Source organism: Acomys minous, assembly GCF_964271855.1.
Source record: "Acomys minous genome assembly, chromosome: 1".
Classification (NCBI taxonomy): Eukaryota; Metazoa; Chordata; class Mammalia; order Rodentia; family Muridae; genus Acomys; species Acomys minous.
This window is the reverse complement of record NC_140483.1, coordinates 78,381,827-78,409,158: the sequence shown is the minus strand read 5'-3', so window position 1 is coordinate 78,409,158 and position 27,332 is coordinate 78,381,827. Positions and strand designations below refer to the sequence as shown.

Below are 27,332 nucleotides of genomic sequence, written 5' to 3'. Positions count from 1 at the left end.
AAAGAACACAGTTACAGACTGATGAATGACAGCATTAAGAGTGCAGAGACATAAACCCAAATTGACCAGATTTGAAATATCACAAGTAATTTGGTTGGAACACTTTAAAATATTTAACACAGTACTTTTAGTAGTTATGTGTAGCAATGAAAAATTTACAGTTTAAATAATGCATAGTAGAATGATTCAATATAGTTTTAAGCAGAGTAAAGGAAAATTTTCAGCTTACAAAATCCCTCCCTACAAAAAAGTTTTTAAAAAGTCACTTTCAGTGAGTCAGTGTCACATGGACTTTCAAAGAAAAGTCATATCTAAGTGCTATTCTACCAACAGTTAGTGGAATTAAAAAGAATACAGAATTTCCACAAACTCTGCCTCAAAAGAAAAACAGAGTTTGGATAATTCTCAAATGCCAAGTTGGTCTACTTCAATAAACAGAGAGATGAATTTCCATATCCATCACAAAAATGAAAAGAAATCACAATGACATCAAGACTAGAAAATATAGCTTTATATGCTCTTTCATGATCCATGTGTCATTTCTCCTGTGTCTGTTCTTGGTCATCATCTTAATCACCTAACATTACTCTCTCTCTCACTTTTTTTTCTTTCTAAATTTTAAATCACCCTTTACACAAACAACAACTACTACACACACATACACACATATACAAAAGCACACTTCATTATCTATCTACCTACCTATCTATCTATCCATATATATGGATAAAATTATTTCTCTGAAATGTCCAAGAGAAAATAATACAGTGATGGCCAAAATTAGCAAAATTTGTGTTCCTTTTGGTAGATTGTAAAGAGCATAGAAATTAGGTTAAACAGAATGTAAGCACATGTAAAAAGGATCCTGACCTACTTCCTATTGATAATTTTTTCTCACAACAAAAACAGAACCTAAGTGACCTTACGCTCTAAGAGAAGATATGAACTTTCAAGTCATGGAGACAGAGGAAAAGAGAATAACTAGCATTGGGTCCTGATTTCATTATCTCTGTGTTGTCTTTAATGATTATGAATATACTGATGGCAAAGGATGTTGAGCATTTCTTTATTTGTTTCTCAGCCACTCAATATTTCTCAGTTGAGAATTCCCTATTTAGCTCTGTACAACATTTCTAGTTCGGTTATTTGGCTTGATGGTATTTATTTATTTTTTTAGTTCTTTATGTATTTTTGATACTGGCCTTTTGTCAGATGTAGGGATGGTCTTTGACCATTTTGTGGGGTGTTTTTTGTTCTGTTAACAGTGTACTTTGCCTTTCAGAAGATTTTTCAGTTTCATGAAGTACCACTTATTAATTGTTGATCTTAGGGGCTAAACTATTGGTGTTCTGTTCACGAAGCTGCCTTCTATACCAATGAGTTCAAAGCTCCTTCCCACTTTCTCTTCTAACTGATTTCGTTTGTCTTGTTTTACATTGAGGTCTTTAATCCACTTTGACTTTATTTCTTGCATGGGGATAAACATGGATCTACTTGCATTTTTCTAGATGTTGACATACTGGTAGACCAGCACATTTTGTTGAAAATATTCTTTTTTTCCATAACATGATTTTGCTTTTTTTGTCAAAAACCAAGTGCCCATAGCTGTGTGGGTTTATTTCTGGGCCTTCAATTTGGTTCTATTGATCAACTAGCCTATTTATATGCCAGTACCATGCCATTTTTATTAATATTACTTGATATCAGGGATGGAGATTTCTCAGGAAAACCTTTTACTCTGCAGTATTGTTTTCACTCTACTGAGTTTTTCATTTTTACATAAGAAGTGGAAAATTGATCTTTCTAGATCTGTAAAATTGTGTAGGTATTTCGATAGGGATTGCTTAGTCATCAAGGAAATGCAAATCTGAAGGACTCTAAGACTCCACTTTTCATCTATAAGAATGGCTAAGATAAAAATCTCAAGTGATAGCACATGCTGAAAATGATGTGGAGAAAGGGGAACATGCTCCACTGCTGGTGGAAGTGCAAACTTCTACAACCATATTGGAGGTCAATCTTGTGCTTTCTAAAAAATTGGGAATAGTGTTACCTCTATACCTAATTATACCACACCTGGGAATATGCCCGAAAGATGTTCCACCACACAAGGACATTTGTGCAACTATGTTCATAGCAGCTTTACTCGTAATATCCAGAATCTGGAAACAACCTAGATGTCCCTCACATAAAGAATGGATAAAGAAAGAGTGGTACATTTACATGATGGAATACTATTTATTTATTAAAAATGAGGAAATCTTGAAATTTGCAGGCAAATGAATGGAAATAGAAATGATCATCCAGAATGATGTAACCCAGACCCAGAAAGATCAGAACCTGGGGGACACTTGCACCAACTCTTGCACCAATATAGGACAACATATGCAGTAAGCCTAGACCTTGTGTTCAGATGTGGTCAATGGATGGTTCATTCTTCAAGGTTGTGTGGAGATCGGGGTCTGCCTCTGTGAGGAACTCTGGTGGCCCCAACTTGATCACTTCTACATGGTGTGGAAGCTAAATGGAAAAGAAAGCAGGCTTTCCAGATGAGACCTGGTAGGCTGTGGTCATATGGTGGGATAAGAGGTCACATTCTGTCAGAAGTCGAGGGAAGGGGGATTGTGAAGAAGTGAGAAAGAGAGTGCGAATGGGAAGATACAAGCAAGATGATAACATTCAGTACGTTAACAGAATAAATTATTTTTTAAAATGATTGTGAATTCCACAGTAGCTTATAGCTGGCATCTAGAAAGTGATAGTATATCCCAAAAAAGACCAGACACAGATATGAGGGCCCTGAACAGCATCAGTTGGAGACACCTGTCCTGTCTTCCATTGGCAGGGGCTGTTTTGTTTTACTTGACCAAAGATACTAGATAATTAAAATAAACCATTACAGGCTCTCTTACTTACATGCAAGATTTAAGATTCTATTGTTGATGTTGGGGATATAGTTCAATTGGCAGAGTGTGCTTGCCTAGACTTCAAAGAGCCCTGGGTTGTGTTCACAGTAACATACACACAAATCAAGTGTAGTGGTGCAGGCATCTAATGACAGCACTAGGGCTGTAAAGACAAGAAGATCATAACTTCAACATATAACATATAACTGGTTTAGTCATATAATAAGCCAGTAAACAGCATGGCCTACAAGGGACACCGCCTCAAACAAAACCAAATAATTCTAAAGCAGTTGCAAACTTCTTCTGTTTGTGTGTGCTAGTATATGGGACTTTAGCCCAGGCAAGCACTTGTTGTAGAGGGAAATCCATAATTTCATACAGTGTCTATCTACATCTAAAAAGTACCCACTTTCTCTGAGTTGTCCACATAGATAAATCTCCCATAAGTCTTTGAGTCATACATGCAGAGAAAAGACATTCAGAATAATATTATGTAAACCATAAGAAATCTGAGGAAGGTCTTTATGACAAGCATAGTTATTTTGGGGTACTAATTCCTTAGAAGATTTGGAAAAGTCCACTTTCATCTTACCACCACATCTGGCTTAAATTATATACCCTCTTTAATACCATTTTCTTTCTCAGCTTTCCCTTTCCTGATATCTTTGAACTAATATTCATAAGGTTAATAGTAATACTCATAAAGTTATCACTAAATGACACAAATATCTTCCTCAACTCAAGTAACTCAACCACCTTTAAAAACTTCAAATGAACCCTGTCTTAAAAAACAAAACCAGAACCCAAAACTTCAGATTAATTGCCTTCCCCCTAAATCCCTGGCTAGACAAATCAAACTCAAGTGGCCTGTACAGCTGACAGGTTTCTTTATTTTAACTGGATGCAGAGAAAAGAAACAAAAGAAAATGAAAAGTATATTTAAATATACTTTTACTTAAATATGTGTGTATGAACACTGGTGCCTCATGTTTTTTCCCTCCAGCTAACCTGTGTTTATTTATCCACGGTTTTAAAGTAATGGAAAGACAGAAAAGGAGGAAACTAAAAATCACACAAGAAAACCATGGTTTATCTTAATTCTCCCCTCAGTAATATAGTCAGGGAAATGATGCATAGTTTAGCTACAATTTTGGCCTTTGGAGACATTGATTTTTTTGAATGAAAACTGTTCCATTAGTGAAGGAATAAAATATTGTTACTTAATTATACATACAGTATTGAGTTATTGGGCAAACTTTTACTGAGAGTATTTTTTTATTCTCTTTTGGAACTGTTTTAAAAACTGCGTCATCTGGAATAAATCACAGAACAAGTCACAGCTAAAAAGCAAACAAAACATTTCTCTAAGTTTGTATCAATAACATAGAAAATAATAAGAATTCAAATTAGAGGCTGGGGAGAAACCTTAGTCAGTCAAGTAATGAATGGCCTTGTAACCTAAGAATCTAATCTCTGTCTCCATAAATATACAGGAATAAGAGTAAGAAGAACAAGAACAAGAATAATAAAAAATGAGAAGAGAGAAAGACAGACAAACAGACAGGCTGACAGACAGATGGACAGAAAGAAAGAAAGAAAGAAAGAAAGAAAGAAAGAAAGAAAGAGAAAAAAGAAAAAAAGAAAAAAGAAAAAAGAAAAGTTTAGACACAGCGATGCTCCCTTATAATCCTAGAGTTAGAGAAGTGGAGCCAAATGGTTATCTGGGCTCTATGGCCAACTAGCTTAGAATACTGATAACTCTAGTCCATTGAGAGAGAACACATGGTAGTAGGAATATAGAAACTTCCAAGAATATATGCTGATCTACACACACACACACACACACATACACACACACACACACACACACAGAGTTTCATGAATTATTAATGAAAAATATTGCATCTGTAATCCAAACATTGCAGGAGAAAAAATTCAGAAATCTTGCTAATGAGTAGGACATACCATGGTACTTCACAATTTTCCTCAAAGAGTATGGATATGCTATTTACAGAGGAATATCTTAAGGAAAGAAGAAAACACAATATATGTGATTTTGTAAGAACATGCCTGTGTGTGCAGATGAAGGGCAGAGATGAGTGTCCAGGGTCTTCCTCAACCATTCTCCACTGCATTCTTGGGACAAGATCTCTTTTTGGCTCTGAATTATATCAGTTTACATAGACTTGTTGACCAAGGCATAATCTTGTCTCTATCCTCTCAACACTGGGACTACAGATACTCATTGACTTATCCAGCATTTACTCCACCACTTCTGGGTTTAATAATAATAATAATAATAATAATAATAATAATAATAATAATAATAATAATAATAATAATTCTAAGGGTTGAAATCAAGTCCTTATAATTTCAAAACAAACACTTAACCCATGGTGCCATCTCTTCTTCCTGAAAACAATATATTTTTATAAAATAATTAGGTATAAGCCTAGTTTGTGCAAGTATGGGTCAATTATGATATCCTTTATATAAGAAATTCAGGTCAAGTCATAGAGTGGCCTCTTGGCACAATTAGTGCTTGATCAATATAATTCAAGCCGGAGATTCTTCTTGAATTTTGAGTTATTATTTTAAAGTAAACACACAGCCTCTCAGTGAAGTCTGTAGGAGTGCACAAACAGTTTAGCTGCATCTGTTTTCAGGAACCATGCAGGCAACATTATGAGAAAAACCAGCAAGGAGTTAGAGAGCTCTCTGAATGCAGAAACACTGCTGTGAAAAACTCTTGCTGCCACCGTTACTGTTTCTTTAATTCATTTTATTTTGTTTTATCTCACATTCTCTTCAGAGAATTGGTATCTTTTAATTTGAATTTTAAGTAAAATATACTTACATCATCTCCTCATTTTCTTGTCCTTTCTCAACCTCTTCCATTGCTCCAATTCTTTTTTATATTGCTAGTGTGTTATTATTATTATGACTATTATTATTATGACTATTATTATTATTATTATTATTATTATTATTATTATTATTATTATTATATGCATATATATATAAATAGGGCCAGCAGAGTTCATTTATTGTTGTTTATTTGCATGTGATTTCTGGGCTGCCCACTTGTTATAAAAAAGCCAATTAGACAGTTCATCCCTAAGAAAGACTAGTTCTCCCTCTCTCAGTAGTCACTCATTGCTATTGGTTTTTCTTAGCAGTTTGTCCTTACCAGATTTTTCCCTTCCACATTATCATGTATGAGCAAGTCTTATCATCATTCATGTCTTGTTTGAGCAGCTTTATTGTTGACAGATTATGCATGTGGCTTCTGCATCATTTTAAAGAGACAGTTTCACAGGTGACTTCCTGCCCCTCTGCCCCTCACAATCTTTCCACTCTCTCTTTCATGATGTTTACTGAGACATAGATGCAGGGATTGGTGATTTGATTTGGTACATGCTCATAACCTTTAATTCTGGTTAACTCAAATCATCAAAAGGAAGAGTAAACTCTGGTTCTATTTTCTGCCATGCAATCCTTATATCTACACACATCATCCCTTTCAAATATAATGTTTGGTATTTTTTTCAATTCAAATGATAATTTTCCTAGTAATGATTGTCTTATCTCATTTTTGAGTGTTCTTTTCTTAAGATTAAACACCACTTCCCCCAAATAATCCACTTTGAAAATGGGGCATGAAGGTAAACCGATTCTTAACAGAGAAACATAAAATGGCCAAGAAAAACTTAAAGAAATGCTCAACATCCTGTTATCATGGAAATACAAATCAAAATGACTCTGAGATTCCATCTTACTCCTACCAGAATGGCTAAGATAAAAATTTTTAAGAGACAGCACATCTAGAGAACCAATAGGATGTCCTCCTCTCTGTCCCAGTTTCCTGGTAAGTGAAGGCTTTTGTGGGACATGCCCCTTGGGCTAGTATGCAGATATAAGTGAGTATATACCATTTGAGTCTTTCTGATTCTGGGTTAACTCACTCATTATGATAATTTCTAGCTCAATCCATTTATCCAGAAACTTCAGGAATTCCTTGTTTTTAATAGCTGAATAGTATTCCATAGTGTGAAGCATGGGAGAAAAGCAATGTAGAAGGATCCAGAGGGTCCTAGAAACCTACAAGTAGAACATTATGAAAGGCAGATATGGGCCCAGGGGTCTCACTCAAACTAAGGCACCAGCCAAGGACAATACAGGCGGTAAACTTTAAACCCCTACCCAGATCAAGCCAATGGTCAGAACATTCTCCACAGTTGAGTGGAGAGTGGGATATGACTTTCACAGGAACTCTGGTGCCTCATAATTGACCATGTTCCCTGGAGGAGGAGACCTGGTGGCACTCAGAGGAAGGATTGCAGATTAGCAAAAAGAGACTTGATACCCTATGAGCATATACAGGGGGAGGTAATCCCACTCAGGGACAGTCATAGGGGAGGGGAATAAGGGAAAAATGGGAGGGAGGGAAGAATGGGAGGATACAAGGGATGGGATAACCATTGAGATGTAAAAAGAATAAATTAATACAAAATAAAAAAAGAGAGAGACAGCACATGCTGGTGAGCATGTAAGGGAAAGAGTAACACTCCTCCATGGCTGAGTCTCACTACTGGACTCTGGTGGAGTTCGGGAAGTGGTATGGAATAATTGGGGAATGGAACCACCCAGAGGGCTGTGTGTGTGTGTGTGTGTGTGTGTGTGTGTGTGTGTGTGTGTGTGTGTGTATCTGAAACTATGTATGTATAGAAATCAGAGGACAACATTCTATATACTTCTTTGCTTTATATCTTGTTTGAGACAAGATTTGTTGTTATTTTTCAGTGTGTATACCAAGACACATGGTTCCTGATTTCTTGAAAATTCTTCCATTGCTACCTCCCATATTGCTACAAAAGCAGTGGACTTACAGACATGTGCTACTATGTATAGCATCATATGGGTTCTAGGCACCCCAACTCATGTCTTTATTTGTATGTCAAACTCTTTATGTGCAGAGGCATTTTTCATCTTCCCATACCTTCCCACAGAAGTTCTAGTATGAAAACTTTCAAGTGCTAGTTGACAAATGCAAAATAGAGAAGGGCTTCCAAATTTCTACCAAAGTGTGATATGGGAAGGGAAAAATCTTCACTCATCCAAGCTGTAGAGAAAGGTTCGAGGTATAATGATGATGACATAGTTAACCATAATATTAACACTCTAGGGCAAATTTACTTTAATCCCCCTTTTGCAGATAAGTAACAAAGATACAGACATGGATAAAATCAGCATCTTGAGTAAGATCAGGGGCAAAGGAATAACCTCATTCAGATCACCATGGCCACCTTTATAGCGTTTCTCAGTTATCATGATAAACACAAAAGCAAAATGTCAGACTCCACCATTGCTCTGTTGTTCAAGCATCTAAAGCACTTTAATTTTACATCTTTCAGTTATACATGTTGCTCATAATGTGAGTAAATGCATATGTGTGTGTGTGTGCATGTGAATGCACACATGCATGTGTACACATGTTTTGGGTGATGTGTGGGGTATAGGGAGTTTTTTAGGTGAGCAGGTGTGTGTACTAATAAGTAGAAGTCAGAAGACAACATGTGGGCATCTATTCTGTCTTTCCACTTTGTGATTCCTTTGAGTTTCAACCACATCGACAGATTTAGGGGCCATCTACCCACTGAGCCATCTCATTAGCCCTCAAGGAACATTTTATGAAACAATAGTTCATGGATCCTAACGCTGCCAAAACTCAGAGAGCCTCTATCCCCTTGTATAAAATAACATAAAATATTTAAAAAACTCTGATCATTATCCTTTGAAATTCAAATCATGTCCAGATTATCTATAATATACAATTCACATTATTGTAAAATAAACAGCCATCATACAATAGTTTCTGGAATGAACACATATTTTAAATCCCAGACATATTTAATGCAAATATATTTATACATATACTCTTGATAGTTGCTTTCTTTGGATGGAGGATGTGTAGAGAGTCCTCTGGTAGTTCCCCTCAGGACAGTCAGAAAATCACCAGTATGTATGATGGCCCATGAGACCCTATAGTAGTGGTTCTCAATTTTCAGGAGTAATGACCCATTTGGGTATCAAAGGACCCTTTCACAGTGGTCACATATCAGATATCCTGCATATCTTATATTTACATTGTGATTCATAACTGCACAAAATTACAGTTTAAAAGTAGAAACAAAAATAATTTCATGGGTAAGGGTCACTGCAACATGAGGAATTGTTTCAACAATTGCAGCATTAGGAAGTCTAAGAAGCACTGCTCTATATGTACTTGCTATCATATGTAACTCAGCGTTTCACTACACACTAGCTCAAACAGCAGCCTCCCTTTAGAGTGTAGTTTTAGCAAGTTCTCCAACTCATACAAGTGCTGTTACCATTGGCTACACTCTGTTTAGACTTCTGCTCAAGTCTTTACATTAATTGACACTGTTAAGTATTTGGATCCTGAAGTTAAATCTTATGCCATTCTAGTTTACTGGCCCTAAAGTGCTGCAAAATCATCTTTCTGCACAAGATTGGCCTGTTAATTGTCTGCCATAGAGCAGGATCTCATGACTGTCTACACTGCTTGAGGATCTATATAAAATTAATATCTGGTTGGGGAAGGAGAGACATATTTCTCAGTGGCGTATTCACTGGTAGGAGCTTTAGTGCATCAGTCATTCTCATTAAGTAACATCAATTAAACTCATTGGTTCACCTGCTTGCTGCAGGCCTACAGTAAAAATTAAGGGTCCCATGCCTCTTCCATCATGCTTATCCAAATCTGAATTACATAGTTTAAAAGTTTTTTTTCGTATTTTGTAATAGGGATTTATAAAGACAATACAGGCTACCAACTTTCCTGTGGCTGCCTTAAGCTGCAAAGGTTTGTTATTGAGACTTTTTAAAAGTAAATAAGTGTGTCTCTGGGAAAAAAAAAAGAATGCTCTGGATGATTGTAAGAGCACAGATCATGGAGCTGATTCAGACAATAAAAACATGAGTCCACTAATTTTCTATTTTTAATCAAACTCACCAGGGTTTACTGACATTTTACCAATATTTCAGGTGGTGAATATTTAGAATCTTTGGTTTCTAAGTTTAAACTTTCTTGAAAAAAATAAAGTATTCACCTTCTGAATGCTTTTATTTCTTTTTTGATGGATTCCTTTCATTTGTCTGTGTCTGTGTTTGTGTGTGTGTGTTCGCACATGTGTGTAGAACTATATACATGTTTGTGTAAACATGGGTTTTTATTTCAGATGTTTAGGTTTGTACAGAAGTTGACACTGAGTTTCTTCCTTGATCACATTCCGTCTTATGTTCTGGGACAGGATCTACTGCATGTTGGGTAGAGTGGATAGCCAATCACTTCTGGCAATCTCTCTCTTTTATGTTGCTACTCCCACTATTAGGATTATAGGTTCATTGCCATGCATGGGAACAGAAACTGGGTTCTTATACTTATAAGATAGATACTTCACTGACTGCACAGTCTCCATAGCCTATATTTATTTGCATTATATTTAAGTCTTATTCTTTTAAAAATGACAAGTGTAAAGATATCACTGTTTAATCCTACTTTGTGTGTGTGTGTGTGTGTGTGTGTGTGTGTGTGTGTGTGTATAGCCTATATAGCTGAGTTACAAAGAGAAAGGAAGAAATTATTATCAGATTCACATCCTGTAGTTATGAGAAATGGTTGGTCCAATGGTATAGACATTAACATGTTCAATATACTGGAAAAATTAAAACATAAAAACATAACACATACACACACACACACACACACATATACACAGATATCCAGCAGCAGATGCATCTGAGAAGTAACAGACTTGTGGGCTAGACTAATTGCTCATGTCTTTGCTATCATGAGAGCTACCAAGACAGCCATAAAAAGCAAATAAGCAGAAAGAACTAAGTTAAATGAACAAAGTATGCAAACATCAGCTCACTAACCCCTTGGTGGGATATTATGTTGTGCAAAGTTGGCCATAATGAAAGGGCCACACACAGTCTTCAATGTAGAGACAATATAACAAACAAGACATTTTGTTTCAATGAAGTAAACTCAATGAAAATTTCAATGAAAATAAACTCAAATTTGCCTCCTTCAAAATCAAAATCTCAACAGTATGAGTTTAGGCTACATTTAAAAGGTACAAATAAATACTATTCTGAAATTGCTGGCCATCAAGTCTGAGGAATTTCCTAACACTTTCTCTTGGATGCCTCATCACTCGTTAGGCAGAAACCCCTCATAGTTAGTCACACACATCTTTCAGAATTTGTGTTAAATTACCTCTATTGCTAATTTCTAACTACATAAAGGTTGTAGATTTGATTCAATTACCACAACAAATATATTTGGTTAAACAAAATATAATCATAGATGGAAACAAATAAAATGCAAAATTATGAACTTTGTTAATGCTTGGCTGCAGCTCTGAGAAGGTCCAGGGCAGGGTCTCTGGGGCTGGATACAGATGTCCTTCCAATTTGCTTCATCTCATGGGTGGCCAGGGCTGATGGATCAGGCAGTCAGAATTGAAAGAAGGAAGAGGAATGGGAGCCCAAGGCTTCTTTTCTAGGGACTGGCTATACTGTGGCTGTGGAAGAAAACTTAAACTGCCCATGGTTTCCCAATAGCTGTGTCTGTAAAAGTGGCTTCTGGCTAGAAACTGTAGTGGGGGTCTTAAAAGGAGGCTCTTTGATCTGTAGATAGGCCTCTTTGTGGAGATCTCCAGTAGGCTAATGTAAACTTAGACCTGCTAACCCTACAAAGCTGATGATAAAGCCCACACACATACGTTCAAGAAAAAGTTATGCTTCCCAAGTTGAACACAATTTATTGTTGGTCACTGTACTTATACTTCTGAGAAAAGGGAATTACCTCATAGCCAAAAAAGGGCAATTAATCACAAAAATGGATGAATTCTAAAATACAAAAGGCTACAGGTTTTAAAGCTAAACATTTCTTTCTTTTTTTTTTTTTTTTTTTTTTTTGGTTTTTCGAGACAGAGTCTCTCTGTATAACCTTGGCTGTCCTGGACACACTTTGTAGACCAGGCTGGCCTCGAACTCACAGCGATCCGCCCACCTCTGCCTCCCGAGTGCTGGGATTAAAGGCGTGCGCCACCACGCCCGGCCCTTATCTATGTATCCATTACGTAAGTTCACAGTGAGTTCAGAGTGACAAAGGTAATATATGACTTTTCAATTAGGACTGAACTAACTATACATTATCCAGCTATCTCTTGGTGCATAATGAGTTCAGGACAATAATTTTATCTGTCTTTCATTCTTAGAAACAGAGTAATTTTAAAATGGCCAGGAATAAGCAATTATAACAGAACAGTTTGTATATAGAGACATTAAGGGTCATGTTTAGTTTAGACATCTCTAGGTAGCCCCATTCTAACTTGAGTTCATGGGAACTTAAACACAACTTGCCTATATTTATAATGAATACCAGGATTCCTGGTGCCATCTGGAGTGGAGGCTTATCTGAGGCCACTAATCTGCTTCAAGGCTATCCCTAAGTGAGGCATCTGGAGGTCCAAAAGGTTATTTATTGCAGCCATAAACTCTCTAAAATAGTTATAGAAGATCTAAAACAATTTAATTTATTAAAGTATTTGAATTAAATCAGGAATTACATAATGAGGGGTTAATTCTTCTGAATGACAAACAGTACATCCTCAACAAGATCCAGTAGGAAGTTTGCTCAATCAGAGCTGGTCAATACCTAGAAAGTGACAATTCACACCAATTGCCAGATGTTGTTTCTTTTGGGATTTTCGAGACAGAGTTCTCTGTGTAACTTTGGCTGTCCTGGACTGACTTTGTATACCAGGCTATCCTTGAATGTAGCCTTGGCTGTCCTGGTCTCACTTTGTAGCCCAAGCCGGTCTTAGACACACAGTGATCCAACTGCCTCTGCCTCCCTGAGTGTTGGAATTAAGGCATGTGCCACAATGTCTAGCTCAATGCAAAATTTTAGAGAGATTGATCAGTGCACAATTGACAGGGTAGTCAAAGGTTGGAAATAATTCTGGGGTGCATCACAGTACAAACCTTGCAAAATACCAGATCTGTCTCAACACCTCCAGTGGAGTCTGTGTGACAAATGTTACGGCACAACCCCTGCCTAGGCAGAGCCTGCTGGAATGGGCCTGATGTTCCTGCCAGGAGTAACTGATTGCAGCTTTTTCTTTACTCATTGTGTTGGCATATTCTGTCTATATTTTTTCTCCTAACCTTACTCTCATATCAGAACTTTTCAAACATGATGACCATTTCTGTGAAACTCTCTAACATGGGACTGCAGCCAAGGACCATTCAGGCCTGGAGTTCACCAACAAGTTCTGCTCCACTTGTTAAAAGAAACAAGACTAAGAGTTAATCATCAGTTAATATTTTATATTATAACTTACAAATAAGGTGTTTAAGAAAGCTCCAGGTAGTGCTTTCAGTGCATTCAGATAAAAAGAAGAACTAAGAGAAAACTCTCTTGGTACACAGATGTTTGGCATAATGAGAGAACATTGGCCCTGGATAAAGGGGGCAAATGCTCACTGATACCAAGCTAATAACTTAAGAATGATGACATTATTACTTTGCATTCTATACTTTGTATTGTGTATGCCTGATTGCTTCACTGACTCCCTAGTATCTACTCCATGGAAAAAATGTAACCACAAAATACTCCAGGTTTTGAAAAATGTGTATAAAAGTCTAGAAAAATACACTCAGCTCAAACTCCACTCTGGGATTGTCTCTGTTTGTCACTCTGCCAAGTCCTTGTGCACTGACACCTCCAGAACTCCTGTTCTCAAAGACCTATACCTGATTGAGATGGTCCATGGCACAAATCCCTTCCAGAGATCTCTCATGTCACCTGAACTTCCCCAAATCAATGGCTCCTGACATCATGTCACAGGATAGAAGCAGTTCTGGGGGTGCATCATGGTACAGACCTTCTAAATACTGGATCACCTTTTAGACATGCTTAGTGAGCTCCCTTAATAGGATGGCTCTTGGCAGAATTTGAACATGTACTTGAAAAGAAAGTCATCAAATAGTAATAACATATTATGGCCCCATAGCTGCTTGTTTTCACAGAAATCTAGCCATTATCTATGGATTATATAAACCTTTTCATAAATTCGCTTGTAGATGCCCAGATAAGTGTTCTCCATATTTGTTCATTATTCTCTAGACCCAATTTCTATTATTTTTCTGTAAGAAACTGTGCTTAGGAAATATTGCAGAGGTTAGAAGAGATCAAATTTGTGCAATTTCTTGTTACAGTAAACCGGTCCTTGCCTGTATTCAGTTACTATCATTTCACATCCCTTTTCAAATGGTTTTCTACATACCTTCTCTAATCATTTCAAAAGGAAGATGAAGATACTCCCTTTTTCTACTCAGTCCCTCTGTTGATCCATCATTAGTCCATCTAGTGGATCATGCTAAGGCTGAATGCACAGGACTCCACCTATCACCCACCATAGTACTGGTTCTGGTGCTCAGGTGTGGGAGTAATTTCCTTTATCATTCCTTACAGGTATTTCACCTCTTCCTTACACATGAATATTTTAAAACTAGATTGTCCAGCCTTGTGTTTTTATTAACCATTTGGTGGACATTTCCAGGAACCTCAAAACAGTCTATGGTGCTCCTATCTACCCTATTTTCTCTTTCCTTTCACATCAACCCAGATTTCTAGACTAAGAAAATGAAAGCCATAATCAAGCATCGAAAATTTCTTGATAAGCAAGACATAGAAGACAGCAATGTTCTTATAGACAAGTTTCATTTCCATGAACCTTCTCCCGAGTCTTCAGAGAGTCGGGTCCTGCATGCACACACCTATATTCAGCCCTGCACTGATGTCTTCTTCACCTACATGCTCAAAAGCTGTTTCTAGAAGCAAAATACTCAACAGTATCTCATTGTCAAATTAATTTTGAAAAGCAAACAATCATTTTCTATGTGCAATACAGATTCTCCGAGCCTTGGGTATTGAAGAGTTTTTAGATTTATTTTCTAAGATGTATGTTAACTCTTCAATCAAACTGACTAATTTATCATTTTGATATTTGTTTTAAAATATCTTACTTTTTCTTTGCTTGGCTCCCTGGCTTTAACATTCTCTCCTCAAGCTGTGGTTGACTTCTGCACTTCCACGTTTGGATACCTGCAGGTCCTAGTCTTTTCTATTCTTTCTAAGAACTCATCTTTGACACTTTAAATTGAAAGTTTTTTTTTATTTCAAGTAGAACGTATAGAAATATTTGATTCAATACTATCTTATACTGTCTGGTTTTTGTTAATTGCATACCAGGACCATTTCTTGTGATGAGATTCTGTTCTAATAAATGATCCAAACTAGTTTTATTTGCAAATTTCATTTTCCAAGTAGTTTTAATAATTTACCAATATCAGATCTTTACTAGACACTATATGACTATTTTAACAGCTCTGTGTATGCATTAGATTGTGTATATAAACATTTGTGTCAACATGCAGACATACATATCAATATACATAGCCTAATATGCACAGAGTTTAGAATTTTCATTTTTCTCAGAGTGTCCAAATCTTTAATGATTTACTCAATAAATCAATAGTTGTATGCTATGGTAAATGTGCAAAAGAGTAATTGTTGCATTACTAAAAAATGTCTTGTGATTTCTCATATTAATGATCTATCTCCAGTAATTTTTACATTTATTAAGGTAACAACTTATCTAATGAATTTTGTATCAAAAGACTTTCAACAGTTTTGCTATGCTAGTTTTTTAAGAATTATTGTATTGAGTTACATGTAAAAGGCAGTGAGGATGGAAGGCATTCATCATTTTCTATAAATTAATACACCTTCTACATTCATTATATTATCATTTTAAAATAAATTAACATATATCTTAGTTCATTGTACTTTCTGTAATTGTGGCGAGCCATCCTAAATTCTGTCATGTCAGAATTAATCACAGCTCCCCACATGTAATGGAATAGCATGGACTATAAACTTATTAACAATGGAGATTTAATTTGTAGGAATGTACGGTACTCTCCCCAAGTCATTGGCAGATTCTTACCATACACTGTATGATTTGGTTTCACACATTCCTCTACGCAGAACTATGCAAATTCAATCTCTATTGTTCATATGTTATACAGTCTATGGTAGAAGGACTGAGGTATCTTTCCTCAGGCCCATTCTATAAAGTCCATAGCTGCAATTTGTATGCTGACTGTGACAAGTGGCTCAAGTGTTTGCAGCTTGGTGCCCAGGAAAATTAATTGGAAGGGGCTATGAACACACTAGAAGTGGAGACTAGGACTGTGTGATCCAGCTGGAAAACACAAATTTAATATCCCTGGCTGAAATACAGACACAATCTTAGTACACACCTTTCATGCCAAACAACGAAGTCAAACTGAGGGGGGGAACAAAGTGACAAATTAGACAAAAAATATGACAGAATAAGTCAGATATAGGATATGCTGAACTTTCATGGGAAAGAGATAGAGAGACAGAAGCACATATATACACACATACAAACACACACACACGCAGAGAGAGAGAGAGAGAGAGAGAGAGAGAGAGAGAGAGAGAAGAGAGACAGACAGACAGACAGACAGAGACAGAAAGACAGAGGGACAGAAAGACAGACAGACAGAGATAACAGTACAGTGGAAGAGATGCCACATAGACATGGACATAGGGTCATTTACTAGGGCATGGGCCAGCCTCTTCTTTCATCTGAAAGAAAAGTGTCTTTTCTTCATCTAGTACCTATCAACTGCCAGTAGCTCATCATCTAATAATAAATATTGGTAGCCTCTCCAATCTCCATTCTAGCAGCTTCAACTGGTTTGCTGCTGTGGAGGTCACTGTGCAGGTAAAAACAGATGCTTTGAGTTGAGGTGCAGTAACTACATCATGTCACGAGCACTCATCTACATGTAATGGCTATTACATTCTTTCAATTCTCCTCTTTGTGATGGCCACTTACTCTTGGGCATAAGGACTGATATGTTTTATTTACCAATGAGTACTCACAGCCACTTATTCTTAGAGTTTTGAACAATCACCAGTCTCTGCATTAAGTATGTCCTATGAAATATGACATTTCTCTGACCAAGGTTAAAAGCAGTATGAGTTTTTTAATTCCAGGAGATAGTCATTTTACAATACAATTTATTTGTATAGCTCTTTATAATAAAATATACTAGAATGAGAAACTGAACATATGGGCAATAAGGAAATAAATTTTCACTAGCTATTTAGTAAAGTTACTTAAAGGAAAAGAATATAGACTATAAATATATAGCAGACCCTCAACTTATCTGACACAATTAAAATTATTTTCCCTTTAGAACATGTGTGTAGACGTGCACATGGATACATATACAACCACATGTGCATACACTTAGATGGTTTTTCTTATTGGAACTTGCCTACTTGTGACTTTCATTATTTCTTCCTTTCTCATCAATTAGGTGGCTGATTCTCATTCTGTTTCTTCCTATTTCCCTCTTGCCTTTGATGACTTCTGATATTCCCTTTTTCTTGTTCTTCCTTTTGGTGAGTTTTTATATTTTCCTAAATTGTTTGACTCTCTCTTATTCTATACACATCTTTGACCAACTATCAGTCAAACATGTTCATTTCTTTGATTAAAAAGCTCACACTCACAATCTCAAACACAGCACAGTTGATACCAACTTAAATCTACAGGAGTCTGTTGCTGAGTGTTTACAGGCGTGCTCTGATTATGGTAAATAACGAAAGAAAAAGAAACAGGAAGACTATTTGATGTAAATTTCTACATAAGTCAAATTCCTTTCAAGTTAATTGTAATACATGAGCACAATTATTAAAGTAACATAAAGGAGATGAAGTAAGTTAGATTTTCACAATTCTAAAGGAAACAAAAAGAGTCTATTCATTTGTTTCTGTACTTGAGATGATGGCTGCAAGCCTAGTGCTCATTAAAGACATGAGTAAATCCCAGGCAGAAAGTGGATGGGGCCCACACATCACACCCACTAGGAAGTTCTGGATATGGCCACAGCAGCAGAATAAGGGAAATGCACACAGAGAGGCTCTTCTAATGAATAAAATATGAAGCCTGTGCAATTACACTGACCAGAGAGAAGTGGCCAGAGGATCATCAGCATAATGATAGCAATAAAAACAGGATTTCATGCCTGTGTTTCCTATTTCCCATGACCAAATCTGAATAATATTTATTAACCACTCTCTCCTGTTTATGATTATGTGCAAACCACACAACAAAAAATTAAGCAAGGCTGTGGATTTCCTGCTCTTAAGGATTTTCAATTCCATGATAGCACAGAGAGGTCATTTAAATGTTCTGAAAGGTATGTCACAGTCAGAAAATACATAAAAGTTGTAATTTGGATTCCTTATCTGTGATAAACCAATTAATGATGACTTTGCAGGCTGAAAAATTAGAGTGAGTGACCACATAGTGTGATTAGGGTTTTTTTTATTATTATAATTTATTCACATTACATCTGGATTGTTATCCACTTCCTCTTATCTTCCTGATCCCATCCTCCCTCTATCTTCTGCCCTCTTCCCCTCCCCTAGACCTCTAAAAAATGGATTCCTCCTCCCCCACCTTCTAAACACAGCCAATCAGGTCTCATCTCTAGAGCTGCATTCTCTTCTTCTATGTTGCCCAAAGGTCTCCCTGCTAATGGGAAATGATCTAGCAGGCACCAGAGTCCCTATCATAAGCAGTGCACTCTCCCTCCACCCCTTCCCTACCTGGAGAAGGAGCTGTCCATTGACTAAATATTAATGGGGGTGTAGGTTTTCTGCTTGCAATGTACTTGGTTGGTGCATCAGTTTGTCCATTAGCTCCAGGGTCCAGATCCACCAGCCTTAATAGTCTTCTTGTGCAGCTCCTAACAGTCCCCGCTTCCCCACTCTTCCATCCTCAAACATTTCCATACAACACTCAGTGCTTTGCCCAGAATATGACTGTAAGTCACAGTATCTGTCCCGGTACCCTATTGGATGGAGTCTCTCAGAGGACATCTATGTTGGGTTAATATACACTTATAAGTGAGTGTATATCATGCTTGTCTTTCTGAGTCTGGGTTACCTCATTCAGAATTGTATTTTATAATTCCATCCATTTACCTTTAAATTCCAAGATTTCCTTGTTTTTGATAGCTGAATAGTACTCCACTGTACCACAGTTTCTTTATCCATTCTTTGATTGAAAGATATCAAAGTTGTTTCCAGATTCTGGCTATTATAATAAAGCTGCTATGAACATAGTTGAGCAAATGCCTTTGTTGTATGGTTGTATGTATCTTTGTTGTATGTATCTTTCAAGTATATGCCCAGAAGTGGTATAGCTGGATCTTGAGGTAGCATTATTCCCATATTTTTTGAGAAAGTGGAAACTTGATTTCCAAAGTGGTTGTACAAGTTTGCTGTTTCACAAACAATGTAAGAGTTCTCCCTTTCTCCAAATCATCACCAGCTTGTGTTGTTACTTGGGTTTTTTTATCTTAGCCATTTTAATAGGTTTATTAAGGTGTCATTTTGACTTGCATTCCCCTCACGACTAAGGATGTTGAGCATTTCTTAAGTGTTTTTCAGCCATTCAATATTCCTTTGTTGAGAATTCTGTTTAGCTCTGTACCTCATATTTTAATTGAGTTATTTGGCTTGATGGTTGGTGAAGATCTTTTCCCAGTCGGTAGGCTGTCCATTTTGTTCAGTTGATGGTATCCTTTGACTTATAGAAGCTTTTCAGTTTCATGAGGTCCAATTTATTAATTTTTGAACCTAGACCCTGATATAGAACAGAATACTCTGGTGTTCTGTTCAAGGAAGTTGTCTTCTATGCCAATGAGTTCAAGGCTATTCTTGACTTTTTCTTCTAACAGAATTAGTGTGTCTGGCTTTATGTTGAGATATCTAATACACTTAGTCTTTAGTTTTGTGAAGGGTGATAAATGTGGATACCTTTGCATTTATTCACATAGAGACATCCAGTTAGAATAGCACCATTTATTGTAGATGTTATAATTTTTTCATTGTGTGGTTTTGGCTTCTGTTGTTTTTGTTGGGTTTGATTAGTTTTATATGTTGTTACAAAGTAGCTTTCAAAATACAACACTGAAAGTGTTAACTAGTTTTTATCAGGTACTCATGACACAATTATTACTATTTCTCTCTCTTAAGAGGAAGAAGGCAAGAAATGGGGTTATGAGCTATTGAAATTGCTCATTTAATAAAGGAACATTTCATCAAGCTTTACAACCTGAGTTCAATCCTCAGAACCTTCACAGTGGAAGGAGAGAATCAACTCTAAGTAGTTTTCCATTGACCTCCACACATGTGCATGACATAATAAGTATAAATTGGAGGTATAAAATATTGACAGTATTAGAACATTGCTAGCCAGAGGTCTCAAGGTACTTCCTTCCAGTAAGCCAGGTTTCCTGTGCTCAGAAAAGAGAGGTGCCTTCCTCCTAGCTTGCAAGGCTACAAAAGATCATGGGTGAAAAGGTGTCACCAACCTGCTTCTTAAGTCAGGCTCTTAGGGTAGTCACCATAAACAAAAGGCATACCCTTCCCTTTTTACAATCCAGACTTATTATACCAGGTGGGGAGCACTCTCTCTCTCTCTCTCTCTCTCTCTCTCTCTCTCTCTCTCTCTCTCTCTCTCACTCCCTCCCCCTCCCTCTCTCTCTCATCTTTTTTTTTTGTTGTTCTTTGTCCATTGTTCTGCTCTTCTTTCCTTTTTTGTTGGTTCCATTTATCTTTGAGCTTGGCTCTGACTCTTCCTTCTAGATGGGATATATGAAATTTAGAACATGTATTAAAACCTAGTTCTTTGTCTCTTTGCATCTTATTATGGCAAATGAGTTTGACTGCCTTGCTACCTAAGGCTGTGGCTTTCTTCCCACACCTGAGTGGCAAAGGCACAGAGGCATAAAGCACATAGGAGACAGCTGACTCAGAGCTTGGAGAAGCAAATGCAGGTGTGACTGTGTGCCTTTTGCAAGCTAGCTCCAGAAGGACCTTAGAGAACTGAGGAAAACTGCTGACTGACCATTTCAACAGACAGTAATCTACCTAATAGTAGAGATGCTTAGTAATCATTATAATTATATTATCAGCACATTACTAATGTTTTAGTAACTGAATAAATTATGTTTGTGTATGTATTTATATGTCTGTATACACACGCACTATAACACAATCCTTTCCTTTATTAAAAGATCTAGTGACATAACACTCAGTGAAATGATAAGCCAACACAATTTTCTCCAAAGTCGAATGACTTGCCACATAAGACAGGATTATTTAGACAGTTGGATCTCTGGTACTCAGAGTAAGGTATGTGTTTTCAAATTGCACAATCCAAGGTTAATTCTACAATAGTGATTCTGTTTCTATCACAAGGAGGAGCTAAGTGATTGGAACTAAGCCAGACATACAAACAAGGAATAAACCTTGTCATATAGACAAAAGATAAACAATATGGAAGACCAAGACATATTCCTCTCCCAGGATGCACTAGTGCCATAGAAATGGCCCCACTGAGAATCAGTTAGATGAACTCCAGGGCACAGAATTTAAAAGAACAAAAACAAATGGGTTTTAAAGAAGACATGAATATCTCAGTGTAAATAAATAGCTCCTTAGTGGTGACCTTGAAATGAGAAATATATGTCTGAATGAAATGCTGAAAAAAATTAGGATTTGAAATATGAATTCAGTAAAGAGATGAAAATATTGTGGAGAATAAAAGCTAATGGGAAGATGGAATTCAAACAACCAACAAGTTTTGATGGCCTTACAAGTAAAATACATTAAGGGGAAAGAAGCATATAAGGACTTCAAGATAACATAGAGCTATTGGACCACTCCAGCAATGAATATATCACACACACACACACACACACACACACACACACACACACACACACACCATTCAGGATTTACAGAACACAATTGACAGACTAATTATTCAAATTATAGAAATAAACTAAAGTGAATAAGTCAATCTCTGCAGCCTAGACCAAATCTTCAACAGGCTAGTAGAAGAAATTTTTCAAAATGAAAGATAGACTCCTATATAGATATTAGAAGCACCACTAAGAAAGGACCAGAAAAAAAATCCTCATAGCATATAATAATTTAAATACTAATTATACAGAATAAAGAGAGGTAATTGCAAACTTGAGAGCAAAATCACTAGCCACAAATAAAGGAATACTCATCAGAGTAACACATGACTTTGTTAATGGTAATGTTAAAATCCAGGTGAGCCTGGAACAGTGCTACCAACTTCTAAAAGCAGGCATCAGCCTAGACTTATATACTGAGCAAAATTCTCACCACAACTGAAAGAGAAAAAGAAAACTTTCCATGAAGTGAACAGACTAATAGAATTAATTGTATCTACAAAAACAGCCCTACAGAGAACAGTAGAAGCAATCCTAGCTCTGAATAGAGTAATAAGATTGCCAATTGTTATTGGAATGTTACTTCTTTTAATGTTTTATATATTTTTTTCTCTTCAGCCTCTGTTTTATTTGGACATATCTCATACACTTGCATTGAACACTTGGTTTGTAGAGAGGCACACATGTGCCATGAACACAGGTGTCACTTCTAACTTTTCATTTGAGACATCAAGTTGTTTCTGTTGTTTCTGCAATGAAGTGTAAAGTAGCAAATATTATCAAACAGTAGATGGAGAGGTGTGGGTCCTGGAACATTCACTGCATCTGCTGTTTGACAAGATTTGCTACTTTACACTTCACTATGGAAGCTGAGGCAGATAAATGATCTACATATCAGGGAACATCATTCATAATCTTAAATCTCAAAACATGAAATGATCTAAAAGTAAAAACAATTTAGGGTGCGCTCATGAATCCACAACTTCAAAATACAACATCTTAAAATTTTTGTAATGTGTAAAAATTATGGAAACACTGCATGCTTTGTTGTGTGTGTAGGGTATGAACATAAGTTGATTGTGATAGACTTAAGTCTCTCTAAGACATCATTATGTAGACACAAATACACTAAAATGTGAAAAGACAGCTTGAGTCCAAATCTCCTCTATTTTCAAGCATTTCAGATAAGAATTTCACTAAGGGAAGAGAAAGGAAAATATTGGAAACATCCTCAGGTGATCTCATAAAGTACAGAGTTACTGCTATGTCCAAAGACATTGAGCATTGTCATGGCAACAGCATATCTGGTCCACAAGTGGTATAAGTGTCATTTTTAAATTATATAAAGTACAGCAAATGTATTTTCAAATGGACATAACATTGACAGAGTAATTTCTAAAGGTTGTGTTTGGCATTTTTCAGATCTCTATGGCTTTTACATGGGAAATAAATATTTCTGGCTCTTATTTTTTTTTTGTCTTGTTTGAAAAATCTAATACAACTAGCACAATAGTAGGTCCATCTAATAATTTACAATGAAATTTAAAAAGTGATTTTTCTGAGTGCTTTAAATATTTCATCTTGAAAAGAAAGTTATCTCGGAAATGCCATCAGGTGTGAGATATTTGTGGTTAGATCAATTGAACTGTTGGAGCTCACGATATTAGAGCAGGAGGGGAAGATGCCAATAGATTCCACTTATATCTGCAGCAGAGGAAAGAGGAATCATTCAAAGGAGGAAACCGCCAGATTTCTCAGCACTTTACTGACAACACTTAATCGCTAAACCTCTTCAGATAGAAATGCTGGACATTACGAATTGATTAAATCAAGATAATGCATCCAGGCAATGGGCAAGGGCTGAAAGTACTAGATTTATAAGCCGAAAGACTCATGTTCAATCCCCTTGAATATACATTTTTAAAAAGGACTAGCAAAAAGGCATCCACTTGCAACAGATGTGTGTAGCTTGGTTTTCATGTGGGTGACCTAACACCTGAAGCAGGGTCTTTTCCTGACTGCTGCCTGCCTTTCGATGGCCTTCCTTTAACTTGGCTGCCTTGCCTAGCCTCAGTAGGAGAGGATGTTCCTATTCACACTGCAACTTGAAATGCCAAGGCAGATTGATATCCATGAGAACAAAGGGACAGGTTTGGGGAGGTGAGATCAGAGGGAGGGACTTGGAGGTTAGGAGGGAGGGGAAACTGTGATCTGAAGAAAAAATAAATAACTTAATTGAAAATAAAGATTGGAGGTAAGATGATGGAACAGAAGTTAAACTTTGTAAAAAGAGTCAAATCAACAGAGAAGAATGAAGACTAAGTGTTAACACTGAGATGACTAGAGACTCATAAAAAAGCAGTGTGGTTGCAACCCAGAACTGAAAGCATAAGAGTTACTACCTTGAACACCAGTTTCACTGATAGTGGAAGCAAGATCAGGTCTGCTGAGTTCAGTTTTTATGATCAACAGTGATTTTCCTCATGTCCATTAAACACATGTCCATTATTTATTTATCATTCTTTAATTGAATTCTATTCCTTTCTCCATTTTTTTTCTCAGTTTTCCACTTTCTTTTACATTGCTTTTGTGGCTATTCTTTCCTCCTTTATTTACTCCTGACACCTCCTTTGTAATCTTTTGCCTGTTGCTTCTCTTTTGTATTCCCCTCATTAATTTTTGATGTCTAAGTGTATTTTGTGCTAATTTTATCTCTTCTAAGATTATTATACCTGTAGTCCTTATGCTGACAAGATCTCTATATAACCACTTTGTTTTCATGAAAATGATTCTGATGCTCAGTAACCTTCTCCTGAGCAGTTCTGGAGCAGTTCTGGACCAATGCCAAGATTTTTCAGTACACAACCCCAACTCAGACTAAATATGTAGCATCTTACTTCCACCATGGAGTAGCTCCAGAGGCACCTTTGTAGAGACCTCAACTTGAGCAACTCACTGTGTGATGGTTAGCTTTAACTGCTTTGACATAATCTAGACTATCTGAGACTAGATTTCCACTGATGAACGATCTAGATCAGATTGACCTCTGAGTATGTCTGTGAACTGTCTTGGTTGTTAATCGATATGGAAAGACTCACCAACTGTGGCCAGCATTGTTCACTAGTCAAGCCCTTGGTTTATGAAAAGGAAGTGAAAGCAAGGCTGCATACATTTATTTCCCTCGGCTCATGACTGTATACATGCTCTAGGACCATCTGTATCAATCTCCTGCTACAGTTACTTCTCTGCCATTATGGATTCTTACCTGGAATTATAAGTGAAGAGCTTTCCTCACCTGAGTTGCTTTTGGATAGATTTTTATATCACAGCAAGGGACATGACATTAGAATGCTCAAATACAACTTCTCAGATAATGATTTTTTATAAGCATGTATGGCTCAAGAGGCTTGAGGTTGAATTCCAAGGCATTTCCTTGTAGTCATAACAAAGAACAATAATATAGCTGCCCATTACAACACTTCACAATCCTTTTTGTTTGTTTGTTTTTCTGTCCTCATTTGCTGATGAAACAGAAGTGGCAGCAGAATGTCCAGCCAACATTTTACACTACCTATGGCTTCAAGAGTGGTTTTCAGTTCAGACATGGCAACAAAGCCAATCCTCTGAGTCCTTTTTTCTTAATTTTTGTTTATTTTAATTTATTCATTTCACATGCTGATTGTTGATTGTTATCCCCTAGACCTTATTTTCCTGTTTCTGCCCTCCCTCCCTCTCTGTTGTGTCCTATTCCCCTCCCCTAGACTTCTCACTGGGGTTTACCTCCTCCTCCACCATCTGGCTACAACCTATTATGTCTCATCAGGATAACTTGAAATACCCTTCCTCTGTGTGATCACAAGGCCATGCAAATGGGCAATGATCAAATTGTGGGCACCAGAGTGCATGCCTCTGACTATTTTTTACCATAGAGTGAAAGGTAGCTTATATTTCTAGGAAATAGAAAGAACTTGGTTGTTACAATCATTAGCTGTTCTTGAAGAGGCCTTATGTCTGGACCCCAGCCCCTGTAACTCCAACTCTGGTGATCTGATGTCATCTTTTCCACTTTATGGGCACTCATACACACACACACACACACACACACACACACACACACACACACATGTGCACGAGGTGAACAACAAATATAAAACAAATCACCAATAAGAAAATACCTAATCGTACCCAGTGAAATCACAGGAAAACTTCATGGCCTACTTGTAATTAAGCACAACACCTTACACAAGCTTCTGGTAGTTTTCTTTTGTTCTGATATGTTTACATATAAGTAATATGATACCTTGTCATAGTAACTAAGTAGAGACATGGTATTTATTTACATTCTACCTATGTTTCATACACATGATCTGAGGTCAAGATTATGTAATATCACTGGTGCCACCAGCAACTGGGCTGCAGATCATGACATTGGGTATAGAATTTTCTAATTGTCATTTCCTGTTGTTTCAGATTTAGAAGATTATATCTTTCTTATATCTCCACTAAGGTAGTTCATCTCATAAGGAAAAAACACATCTGTGACTGTCTTGTCAGTTGTACATGTCTTTCTGTCCAAGACAGTGTGCCTTTTGTTACAGGGAGCTTAGTAAATTTGTTAATAAAATCCCTAGCTTAACTGTGTCCATGACATTCCTTTTACTCAGTGGTTCTATGTCTCTTTAATGTTACCATGGTCTGAAAATGATATATATCTGGCCCTAAAGAAAGTGGCAGTCCATGCCCATCACATGCTGGGAATTACAATTTGTCAGACATAGCTAGGAGTATAATTTCAGTAGAAGTAGCAGCATATTTTATAAAATAACTGAGTATTGTGGTGCTCAATCATATTTCTGGGTAGGGCTAATAGATGTGTTAAGACCATCTCTGATTCCTAGCATGGATGCAATATGGCCAGCTTCTTTACACTACCAATTTCATGCCTTGACCTTCATGATATCCTGTAGTCTCAAATTGCCAAAACAAATAAACAAACAAACAAAAAAAAACCTTACAAAACCACCAACAACAGACAACTCCTTTATGATGGGTGATAGTAATTATGGTGGACTTGACAGAACATAGACTCACCTGGGTACGTGGCCTCTAGGAATGTCTGTGGTCATTCTCTTGACTTTAACTGAAGTGTGAAGACCTGATCACTGTGGATGGCACTCTGACCTGGTTGGAATTCTGAGTTATTTCTATCAGTGCAGAGAAGTGACATACATTTACTATTCTCTACTTCCTGACTGTGGATGTAATGAGAGGCTGTTTCAAGTTCCTTTCGCGTAACCTCTTCCCATGGTAGACTGTAATCTCAAAGTTGCATTTGCCTGTGTACGTCATCACGGCAACAGAAAGAGAACTAAGATACATTCTTTTTAAGTCACTTTTATCAAGCATTTTGTCATAGCCACAAGAAATGAGGCAACTTGGCTCATT

General features: G+C 36.8%; 1 protein-coding gene across 4 annotated transcripts in view; it reads right to left on the bottom strand.

Moving 5' to 3' along the window:
• The window catches only part of LOC311591254 (contactin-associated protein like 5-1-like), an 869,459-nt gene that overhangs the window by 163,785 nt on the left and 678,342 nt on the right, over nucleotides 1–27,332 (bottom strand). The window lies entirely within an intron of this gene.